This window comes from Cebus imitator, unplaced genomic scaffold (assembly GCF_001604975.1).
Source record: "Cebus imitator isolate Cc_AM_T3 unplaced genomic scaffold, Cebus_imitator-1.0 Scaffold45, whole genome shotgun sequence".
NCBI lineage: Eukaryota > Metazoa > Chordata > Mammalia > Primates > Cebidae > Cebus > Cebus imitator.
In genome coordinates this window covers 1,114,346-1,127,418 of record NW_016107360.1, presented here as the reverse complement: position 1 = coordinate 1,127,418, position 13,073 = coordinate 1,114,346, and positions in this window count along the sequence as shown.

The window sequence follows — 13,073 nt, the reverse complement described above, 5'->3', positions numbered from 1 at the left end:
GAGATCAGTCTAGCTTTATTAATAGATTTAATCATTCAGGTCTTAAGGAGTAAAAATGAGACCTGATGCTCCCAGGTACCCACATTATAGCTCTACCAGCACTCGATGAGGTCTTCTGTCTACTGGACCTGTCAACTGGATATTGTGCAAGAGAAAAGAACTGTAATTATAACAATCCTCATTTATAAGGGTCTTCTATCTGCGATGCACTCTTTCAAAGGCTTTACTTGTATTAAATCATTTAAAACTTACAAGTCTTATAAAATATAATGAAATCCTATTTGAAGGATTTTACAGATGAAGAAAGAGGGGCAGGCAGCCTAAGAAACTTGCCTAAAGTCATGGTCATAATAAACAGTAGAGCCTGGGCCCAGAGTTCATGTTGGTAGCTAGAACTAGCCTCTTATGTTAAGAATGGTTTCAATTCCACCTTAAATTCCTAGGTACTAAGGGAGTGTGGAATTAGAATTTTCTCACTATTTTTCTGAAGAGACCCATTTGTATCTTGCAAAATTTCCTAAGAATTCCATCAATTAGCGTTTTGTTCTTTTTTTTTTTTTTTTTTTTTTTTTTTTNTTTTTTTCAGACAGAATCTTGCCTGGTTGCCAGGCTGGAGTGTGGTGGTGCACTCAGCTCACTGCAACCTCCACCTCCCGGGTTCAAGCAATTCTCCTGCCTCAGCCTTCTGAGTACCTGGGACTACAGGCATGCACTACCACGCCCAGCTAATTTTTGTATTTTTAGTAGAGATGGGGGTTTCACCATGTTGGTCAGGATGGTCTTGATCTCTTGACCTCATGATCTGCCTACCTTGGCCTCCCAAGTGCTGAGACAACAGGTAATTGGCAGACCCAATACATTTCCTGGAGTCCTAAGTGACATGACTCATGGGATGTCAGTTTCATCAACAGAAACCCAGCAGATGCTAACTGTTTACACTTTGCCACAGCTTGCAGCTACTTATCAGTGGGGAGTGTGACTGGAAAGCTTCAAGGTAAATAGAGTCACCAATGCATTGTTTTTAAGAATGTAGATTCAAGGTCAAACAAGTGCAAATCTCCAGATCTGCCATTTGATAGACATGGCAAGTATTTAACCCTTTTAACCTCAGTGTTTTTATCTGTGAAGTGCGGGTAAGAAAAACATCTACATGATAAGGCTGCTGTAAATGTGAGAATCATAAAATGCTTACCACCAGCCTGAAACTGCTCAATAAGGACATTATTTTCATGACTAAAGTTTTTATCTCCCTTCAAAAAATTAAGCATCAAAGGAACATACCTCAAAATAATAAGACCCATCTATGACAAACCCACAGCCAACATCATACTGAACAGACAGAAGCTTCAAACATTCCCCTTGAGAACTGGCACAAGACAAGGATGCCCACTCTCACTACTATTACTCAACACAATACTGGAAGTTCTAGCCAGAACAACCTGGCAAGAGAAACAAATAAAAAGCATCTAAATAGGAAAAGAAGAAGTCAAACAATCTCTATTCACAGGTATGATTCTATGTCTAGAGAACCCTCAAGACTCACCCAAAAGGCTCATGGAACTGATAAACAACTTCAGTAATGTTTCAAGATGTACAAAAATCAGCAGAATTTCTATACACGAATAACATTCAAGCTGAGAGCCACTACAAGAATTCAATCCCATTTACAATGCCACAAGAAAAATGAAACTATCTAGGAATACATCTAACCAAGGAAGTAGAAGATCTCTATGAGGAGAACTGCAAAAGCAATAGTGAAGGAAATCATAGATGACACAAACAAATGGAAAAACATACTATGCTCATGGACTGGAAGATCCAATATCACTAAAATGGCCATACCACCCAAAGCAATCTACATATTCAATGTTACTCTATCAAAGTATCAACATCATTTTTCACTGAATTAGAAAAAAAATATTCTAAAATTCATATAGAACCAAAACAGAACCCAAATAGCCTAAGCCATCCTAAGCAAAAAGAACAAAGCTGGAGGCATCACATTTCCCAACTTCTACAATACTATTAGGCCACAGTAACCAAAACAACATGGTGCTGGCACAAAAACAGACACATAGACCAAAGCAACATAATAAAGAACCCAGAAATAAAGATGCACACCTACATGCACCTGAAATTCAACAAAGTCAACAAAAATAAGCAAAGGGGAAAGAACTAGTCCATAAATGGTGCTGGAATAGCTGGCTAGCCACATGCAGAAAAATAAAACTGGACTCCTGTCTTTCACCATATACAAAAATTAACTCAAGATGTATTGAAGATTTAAATGTAAGACCTCAACTCTAAGAATCCTAGAAGAAGACCTAGGAAACACCATTCTGGACCTCAACCTTTGGAAAGGATTTATGACTAAGTTCTCAAAAGCAATTTCAACAAAAACAAAAATTGACAAGTGAGACCTAACTAAAGAGCTTCTGCACAGCAAAAGAAACTCAACAAAATAAACAGACAACTACAGTATGGGAAAAATTATTAACAAACTCTCACAAAGGTCTAATATCCAGAATCAATAAGGAACTTAAACAATTCAGCAAACAGCAAACAAACCCATTAAAAAGTGGGCAAAAGACAGGAACAGATGCTTCTCAAAAGAAGATATACAAGCAGCCAACAAACATGTGAATAAATGCTTCACATCACCAATTATCAGAAAAATGAAAATCAAAACCACAGTGAGATACCATCTACACCAGTCAGAATGGCTATTATTAAAAATAATAAATGCTGGCAAGGCTGCAGGGGAAAAAAAAGAACACTTATACACTGTTGGTAGGAATGAAAATTAGTTTAGCTACCATGGAAAGCAATTTTGGGATTTCTCAAAGAACTTAAAACAAAACTGCCCTTTGACCTAGCAATCCCATTACTGGTTATATATCTGATATGGTTTGGCCCTGTCCCCACCCAAATCTCATCTTGAACTGTAGTCTCCATAATCCCCATGTGTCACAGGAGGGACCCAGTGGGAGGTAACTGAATCATGGGTGTGGTTTCTTCCATGCTATTCCCATGGTAGTAAGTTCTCATGAGATCTGATGGTTTTATAAGGGGTTTCCCCCTTTACTAGGTTCTTATACTTTTCCTTCCTGCCATCATGTGAAGGACATGTTTGCTTCCCTTTCTCTCATGACTGTAGTTTTCCTGAGGCCTCCCATGCCATGCTAAACTGTGAGTCAATTAAACCTCTTTCCTTTATAAATTATCTAGTCTTGGGTATGTCTTTATTAGCAGCATGAGAATGGACTCCTACAATATCTAGAAGAAAATAAGTTGTTCTACCAAAAAGACACTCATGTTCATCACAGAGCTTTTCACAGTAGCAAAGACATGGAATCAATCCAGGTGTCCATCAATGGTGGATTGGATAAAGAAAAAGTGGAACATATATGCTATGGAATACTAAGCAGCCATAAAAAAGAGTAAAATCACATCCTTCACAGCAACATGAATGCAGCTGGAGGCCATAATCCTAAGTGAATTAATGCAGGAGCAGAAAACCAAATTCTGTATGCTCTGACTTAATAGTGGGAACTAACCATTGGGTACCCATAGACATAAAGATGGCAATAATAAACACTGGAAACTACTAGAGGAGGGCAGGAGGGGAGCATGGGTTAAAAAACTATTGGGTACTATGCTCATTACCTGGGTGATGGGATCCATCATACCCCAAACCCCAGCAACATACAATATACCTACGTAACAAACCTGCACATGTACATCCTGAATCTAAAATAAAAGGTGAAATTATTATTATTATTATTTTTTTTTTTTTTTGAGACAGAGTTTCGCTCTTGTTACCCAGGCTGGAGTGCAATGGCGCTATCTCGGCTCACCGCAACCTCCGCCTCCTGGGTTCAGGCAATTCTCCTGCCTCAGCCTCCTGAGTAGCCGGGATTACAGGCACGCACCACCATGCCCAGCTAGTTTTTTGTAGTTTTAGTAGAGACGAGGTTTCACCATGTTGACCAGGATGGTCTCGATCTCTTGACCTTGTGATCCACCCGCCTCGGCCTCCCACAGTGCTGGGATTACAGGCTTGAGCCACCGCGCCCGGCCAAAGGTGAAATTATTTTAAAAATCATATCTCCTTTTAGTTTCTTGCTATAACTGTCCTTCTCTTCCACTTAACCTTAGTTTAAGTGTGATGCATGACATTGGGTTTAATATGATTAATTGACTCAATTAAGTCTTTTTTACAAGTTAAATAGGATTCAAGTAATTTAAAACTAGGTATGGCCGGGCACGGTGGCTCAAGCCTGTAATCCCAGCACTTTGGGAGGCCGAGGCAGGTGAATCACGAGGTCAAGAGATCGAGACCATCCTGGTCAACACGGTGAAACCCCGTCTCTACTAAAAATACAAAAAATTAGCTGGGCATGGTGGCGCGTGCCTGTAATCCCAGCTACTCAGGAGGCTGAGGCAGGAGAATTGCCTGAACCCAGGAGGCGGAGGTTGCGGTGAGCCGAGATTGCGCCATTGCACTCCAGCCTGGGTAACAAGAGCGAAACTCCTCCCAAAAAAAAAAAAAAAAAAAAAATAGGTATGTTTTTTTCTAGTGACAGAAAAACATTATGTTTTGGGCAATGGGTAATGTGTTATTATAAGTATATATTTGGCAGGGGGAGTTGTGCGAGATAAAGGAAGCAGAAAACCTAATAATTCAGTCTAGTGTTGCCATAGAGAAACAAAAATGGTTGCTCAATAGCTACAGGAACCTCAGCAACAAAATTCACATACCTCTGTGATGGGCAATACTTAGTTTTCCTCTCCATCTCTACTTTTTATGTGTGTCCCCTCTCTTCTTGTACTATTTTCAGCAGCATCCTCATTTCCTACCCTATGTCCTTTACTCACCTAAGCTTCTTTTCATTTACGGTTTCTGCCATCTTCTACTCTCGGCTTACATATGGTCATCATAGTCTGACTCTGGCCAATTCGGCTGACTTTAGCTTTAGCTTCCACTGCTAACTGATATCTGTCTTGATGTTCTACTTCAAATTGTTGACAGAGAGATACTGATTGACCTAGATACTCCTTCATACCAGAACATGTCAATCATAGGCCACTAACCAGTCTATGCATTGACTGTGCTGATTAGTTTCCCACCTTTGGTCTAATTAGTTGTGTTGCAATAGGTGGCATCATATGGAACAAATAATTGAGCTACTACTGTCCCTTCAGCAAGATTCCTGATATAGCAACTATTAATACCTTATAGGTTGCAGTAAGTATCACAAGGTACTGTGCCCTTAGGGACATAAGATTTTAGAATCATAGGGATGTTCCAGGCTATGGTTGCATTCACACCAAAATAAAACTACTCTTTAACCCCACTGTCAAAGATTTTTTTTTTTTTTTTGAGATGGAGTCTTGCTCTGTTGCCAGGCTGGAGTGCAGTGGCACAATCTCGGCTCACCGCAACCACCGTCTCCTGGGTTCAAGCAATTCCCCTGCCTCAGCCTCCTAAGTAGCTGGGACTATAGGCATGCGCCACCAAGCCCAGCTAATTTTTTGTGTTTTAGTAGAGATGGGGTTTCACCATGACCAGGATGGTCTCGATCTCCTGACCTTGTGATTCGCCTGCCTCAGCCTCCCAAAGTGCTGGGATTACAGGCATGAGCCAGTGCACCTGGCCCAAGGTTATTTTTAATGAATAATTTTTACTTTGTTTCTGTTAGAAAGACTAATGCATCCACTCTTTCTGACAAATTTCCTGACTCATAATGATACGAATATCCTCCTACTTGTACAGAGTTTTACAATTAACAAAATTAGTTTTAGCAGCATATGAAAGAAAAGCCAACTTAACAAAGGCTTAAACACAAAAGGCATCATTCTCTCATAAAATGAAAGTATGAAGGCTGGCAGTCCAAGGCTGACTTAGCAGATCCACAAATTCATCAGTGTTTTACCTTCTCAGATTTTTCATTCCAACATTCCCGCAGTGAGGAGCCTCATCTCCACCATCCAGAATAACAACCACAGTGCCAGTCACTACATCCATGGTTCAGGAAGTAAAATAGACAGGAAAAAAAAAGGAAGAATCTGAATCCTTTTAAAAAGCATAACACAATACTGCCTCTTACCGCTTATTTGCCAGATGTTGTCACAAAGCTGCACAAAGCTGCAAGGGATGGTGGGAAATATAATCATTTAGCAGAGTCAATAGGCCCTTAAAGTGAATCTGCAGTTTTATGATGAAGAAGGAGAAGAATAATGGATTTCTTGAGATAATCAGTGGTCTTTATGTCAGCTGCAGTTTTGGCTATTCAACTCCTTCCATGTCCACTTCTTTCCTACAAATAGAATAGAAGACACTTCCTCTACAACAGAGATGAACCAAAGTCCTCCCCAGGTACTGCATCTAGCTCAAAGTCCAGGATCTCTGGGTGATGTACAGTTCTCTCCGTCAGGTCAAGATGCTGGCCGTCATAATCTGGGGATCTAAATACTAGGAAAATCCTGCCTGCAGCAACTTGCTACACTCTGGCAGAAAGGAACAGCACAACAGTAATAAGGCCTCCCAGATGGAAATGGGAAGAATGGCCATATACCACACTCACTGGCTGATGTAGGTATGACATCCAGCTGGGTAGAGTTGAAAGACCCCCAGCCCCAGCAGTGAGATTGGTTCCTTGTTTTACCTTCCTTGTAGCTCCTGGTTCTGCCTTCTGGGAAAGCAGTCTTAGCCATTTTCTGTGACCTTTGCCCTTTCCTCCTGAGAGACTTCTCCATGTCCACTATCAGCTATGGACATAGTGAACTAAGTTCTGGAGTGAATGGCCTTTTGGGGACCTGCCTGCACAGCTTTCACAGCTCCCTTCCAACTGGGGGCCAAAGCCCACTTACAAGGTTTAATTGTCACAGGGGACTGTAGACCAAGTTTGGAGTCTCTTTGCCAATGTCATTCCTCAAATCTTAGTAGGCTTCCATTTGTTTCCAGTTAGTTCCACATACAAATAACCCAGATCTTGTGTGTACGAAGTTTTTCATCCTGGCAACTCTCATTTTTATTTGCTGTCTTCTCTTCGTTACCTATTGCCTTCTCTCTCAAATGAGTGGGAGCTGCTAGGACACCATTTAATAAAACAGGCTTGGATGGGAAAATGAGAACCCTAAGCTAATACTTTCAATCTAGTTCCCACTGCAGCGACCTCTTGCTATAAGGTTGCTGGCACTGTATTATCTTGTACTAAGGAGGTCCACTTAGCTTCCATCACTTATAAGTGCTCTGATTTGAGCTACAGGAAAAGAAGGCTTTTTCAAAATTTCAGCATTTTAAATTACAGGACACACAGGCAACTTAGGCCACAGGTTATTCTCTGAAAGAACCTCTGTAAAAAAATTTTAAAAAGATGTTTCCTGTCTCTCTGTTTGAAGTGTGGTGTAGTCTGAGCTCCTCTCTCACTCCTATAGGACTTCGCTAAAAGTGGCAAAAGGTACACAACACCCACCAACATTCTGATGTTTTCCTACCATTTCGCTACCTTTTGCTTTTGCTTTAATTCATATGTGGTTTGTCTTCCAAAGGATAAAAAGTGACCATGTCACCAGATGTTTTCCTATGCCATATTAAGAGTTATTCGCTGTCCAGCCTTTGCTATCTGAGTACCCAGTACCTCAACGCCACCTTGCCACTAGGCCAGGCCACATGTTGCTGAGTTCTGTTATTGCACCCCACCTCCAGATGCCAAATTCTGTATTTGTTAGATTTCAGCTTGTGTATAAATAAAACATCCCAATATAACAGAGTCCTAAACAAGATAAGCTGTGTTTTTCTCTCATATAAAAGAAAATTCTGGGGGCAAATATGCTAGGAATCCCCCCAGAACAAGGAATAAGCATGGTTACTGTCCAGTCTATGAAAAATAATATCCCTCTATAGTGCAAGGGCAGGCCTTCAGATTCGCCCATTATAAAATAGTTTGGTTCCTAAATTTCAGGTTCATCTCATGTAATGCAACTCACTGCCTGTATCTGGCCCTCTGTGTGTTGCCCTGTGGGAACCGGAGTTCAAGGGAGCACTACAAATGCTGCTACCTAGCAACTGTGGCTGCCATGAGTAACACAGCCTCTTGTTTCTGACCCAGGAGTTGAATGTATTCCTTCAGCATCCATAGAACTGTGAGAGGCTAATTTCTTAGCTTAGCGCAAATTATTAGGCAAAATCTCAGACCTTTCACAGTTCTTGATAAATAAAATAGTTAATAAATATTAGTTCTGTCTCCAGGGTGAAAATTATGCTCAGGAAAGTAGTCAGAGTCACCTAAAATCATACAATTTATGAAATCACTTCTTACTCTCATCCAGCATACATTGTCCCACCTACAGGTGCTTCTGTGGAACCAGAAATTGTTTTGGTGAAAGTTGTGGAAAGTGGCTATTTGTCTTAGAAGTAGGTCCTGATACCAGGATGAGGCAAAAGTGGCTATCAAGGTGCAAAATGTAACCAGGCAATCAAACTCGGATGCTCAGCCTGCACTTGCACGAGGCTGAGACAAATGCCTCCTTAAATACTATGCCCTGGGACATTATACCAGGCCAAATAAAGCAGCCACGGAAGGGCAAACACCACATGATTCCATTTATATGAGGTATCTGAAAGCCAAACTATTTGGCTACTGGGTTAGAGGAAAGAGGAGTTGTTGTTCAACAATACAAAGCTTCAGTTATGCAAGATGAGAATGTTCTAGAGATCTGCTGTACAACACTGTGCCTATGGTTAACAATACTGTATCACACACTTAAAAATTACCATGGTAGTCTCTTAAGTGCCTTTACCACTTATATATATATATATATATATCACACACACACACACACACACACACGCACACAGAGAAAGAGCCTCACTTAATCCTGGCCCTGCTTAGAAGTCTTCCCATCTAGTACTTTTTCAGTCTTTAGATGGATTTCCTTCCCACCTACAAATGTCCTTACATTTTTCAACCCCACCATATTTGTCCTCAAAACCTGTAATTTGAAACAAATCTAAGACACTCACCCAGATTCAAGTAACTGCCAACTGCTTTACACTATACTCCCAGCACTGTTTGATTCTGAAAGGAAGTTTATGCCAAAGGAAGGAGCACTAAGGTAGAATCTCAGGGATTCTAACAAGAATGGCACACTTCATGTGAAACATCCAAGGGAGGATATATGGTTGGGAGGGACACTGATAAAATACTTTTATGACAAATAAAAATCAGACCACTCCATATTACCAGGTACCAATACCATGTTTATCCCTTAAATCTAGAATCCAGTATATAGCGTTATTAATGGCAAAAAGAGTTTTTTTAAAGAAATCCTAACATTTAATTAATTTCAGAAGAAGAGATGACCTCATTTGTCCTTTTAAAAATGGAGACAAGTGAAGGCTGAAAAGGCACTTCTATTTGCAGCCATTCTCACTTTGGTCCAGCCACAGGAAGAAATGAAAGGATCCTCCATCAGCCAGATGGTGCGAGTGAGAAGTCAAGCGAAGACAAACCTTCAATTCTCTGTCTGCCTGGAAGCTGCTGGCATCTCCGTCCAATTGCTGAACAAATGGGACTTTGTGTACTCCCATGAGAGATCTCTTTGAAGTTCTGGCATCCCGACTGGCAACTTTTCATATCTGGCCATCTTAGAGCAGGGGAGATTGAGAAACAGAGAGAGGAAGAACCAGGGAAAGAAGGCGGCCTTTGACTGGCTCCAAGCCCAGTGGGTAAACATGCTGGCTGCCTTCTCACACAGATTACTTTTCAAAAACGAAAAGGGAGTGTCCAGCTTCGTTTGGAATGAAGACGAGGAAATGACTCTCAGCTGTCCATACACAACAAAACAACCAACCACCACAGAGTAGGGGAGCCTTCCATCCAAGGTAGACCAGACAGCAGCTGTCTCCTAGACCCAGAATATATCTCCCCTTCAAAAATGTTTATACTGATAGTATCTTCAGCATCCTGAGGATGGGGACATTTTAATGAGATCCATAGTCTTTACTTTCTGCAAAGAATACACAGTCACAAACTCTCCTTCAGGACAAGAGCAGTTTGCTTTTCTGAGTGCTTTCTAAATCTGATTATACAGATGAAGGCTGTGTGGCCTTTTGTTTTGAGTTTAGAATTATGGGTTTGAAAGTCTGAGGTCCAACTGCAGTTTTATACCTAACTTCTTGTGTGGCCATTCACAAGCAATTATTTCCTGTCTTATTTTTCTGAACTGTTGAGGGGATTAAGGTGGTAATAGTGAGGAGGGGAGGGGATTATAAGCAGTTTTAAATTCTTAGAATTAACTTCAAGACAACAAATTATCAAGCATCTACTCTCCACTTAGAAGTGAGCAAGAGAAAGAAGAAAAAAAATATAGGAGAAAACTATAGGGACTCTGTGTTCAAGAACCTTGTAAATGACCTGACAAAACTTAAGTATTTACCATATATAAGCAAGGCAGTATCCAGTCCAACACATATAATTGGATAACATTAGCTGTAAATACTGTAATAACTAGAAAAAATAGTACATTACTATTAGTGGGGTTATTTGGCACAGATTTATAAAACAGAATAAATTTCAAATTAACTGTAAGAAAAAAGAAATCATGTATTGGCTTGTAAAGAAGAGAGGTAGTTAAAAAATTAATTACATCTTTTAGATATAAAATAAGCACCAAATGGCTTTATCATAGTTAACATCAAGGTTAACCAAAACATGATCTGATTCTCCTGAGTAACTTGGAGACCTATTAAATTAAAAAACAAATGCTTATAAAGATATACTTCACCGAATTTCTTGGGAGATTATAGCAGGATTACCACAAGAACAGTAACTTTTAAAGATATTCTGCCACTGTATCTGGTCCCCCAGCTCCTAACACCATCCCAGAGCATACTTTTACCTACCATTTCTTCATATTTGTATTTTGTTTCCCAAAGTGATAGCATGTTTAAGGTTTGCTAAAAGGCCTAATGTTATATGCCTTAAATGTATACAATAAAAAATAAAATTTTTAAAAAATGTCATTGAAAGTATCTTTGTGTGAAAGATGTATCAATAACATGACATTTCTCCTATTTTCTTATAACTTTTCTAGAAACTAACACATATCCTTATTTTGTATAGCTGTGCACCTTGTTTGTGAGAAGTCTTTTTCTTCCAAAATTCTTAGGAGTTCAGCAAATTTGCAGTGTTCCCATTCATGTCATCTGTGCCAGTGATGTTTTCCTTTTCAACACATTGTACACACACACAGACACACACACCATATTCACTTGCCACAAATAAATTTAAAGTTTAATACATTTTAAAAGAGTTTTCAATGGAATCAAACAGGAAAGTTAAAGAAAACATAAAGCATATTCAATTTTATTGTCTCAGCATCTATCTATAAAGATGCTACTCTAATTTCTTCTAGATATGTAGCATATGAACCAGAACTTATTAAAACTGGGTAAGGCAAAGAAAACTAAAATAAAATAAAGTGGATAAGGCAAAACACACGCCTAGAATAAAGTGACCTGCATTTACGCTCAAAGATCTGCTGATGATTGCATGTCCTAAAGCTAACCCCTGAGAATACATAATCATTATGTGCTCTAGAGATGCAGTTATCCTAAAAGAGAGAAGAGAGAGACACCTTACAACAAAAGAAACAATAATTAGAGTGAACCGACAACCAACATAAGGGGAAAAAATTTTTGCAATCTACCCATCAGACAAGGGGCTAATATCCAGAATCTACAAAGAACTAAAACAGATTCACAAGAAAAAAGCAAACAACCCCATTCAAAACTGGGCAAAGGATATGAACAGACACTTTTCAAAAGAAGGTATATATGAAGCCAATAAAAATATAAAAAAATGCTCATCATCACTGGTCATTAGAGAAATGCAAATTAAAACCACATTGAGATACCACCTCATGCCAGTTAGAATGGTGATCATTAAAAAATCTGGAGACAACTGATGCTGGAGAGGATGTGGAGAAATAGGAACACTTTTATACTGCTGGTGGGAGTGTAAATTAGTTCAACCATTGTGGAAGACAGTGTGGTATCTCCTCAAGGATCTAGAAATAGAAATTCCATTTGACCCCAGCAATCCCATTACTGGGTATATACCCAAACGACTATAAATTGTTCTATTAAAAAGACATGTGCACATGCATGTTCATCACAGCACTGTTTACAATAGCAAAGACCTGGAACCAACCCAAATGCCCATCAATGATAGACTGGACAAAGAAAATGTGGTACATATACACCATGGAATACGACACAGCTATAAAAAAACAATGAGCTCTTGTCCTTTGTAGCAACATGGATGAACCTGGAAACCATCATTCTCAGCAAACTGACACAAGAACAGAAAACTAAACGCCATGTGTTCTTACTCATAGGCCAATGTTGAACCATGAGAACATGTGGACACAGAGAGGGGAGCATCACACATGGGTCCATTGCGGGGGCTAGGTGAGGGACAGTCGGAGGGAAGGTGGGGAGGGATAACATGCGGAGAAATGTCAGGTATAGGTGATAGAGGCAGCAAACCACCTTGCCATGAATGTACCTATGCAACAATCTTGCATGATCTGCACATGTACCCCAGAATCTAAGGTACAATTTAAAAATTTTTTAATGAAGCCTATATGTTTTATCTGTAAAATTAAATTTTATTTTATTTTATGAGAATTGAAACTCACCACTGGAGCTATTTATCATAGTGATCAACCTATAACTAATTAATTTCACAGAGATATCTGTAGTACTATTATGGAGTCTTACAAACTCTGACACTTGACACTCTCTCTTGACAACGCCTCACCCTAAATCAGAAGATGGCAAACCAACTCACCAGTATAAAAGATAACAAACGTTTGGAGTCGTGGGCAATTTTTAATGGAGACAGCAATAAAGAATGTTTTTTAATTTAAAATTGGCATGATTATTTCCAGACAAGACAGAGTAAGAGGGACTAGATTTATCCTTTCCCAGGAAACAACTAAAAACATGGACATAATATATGAAAGTGTGATTTTCAGACATTGGACATCAGGCAGCATAGGAC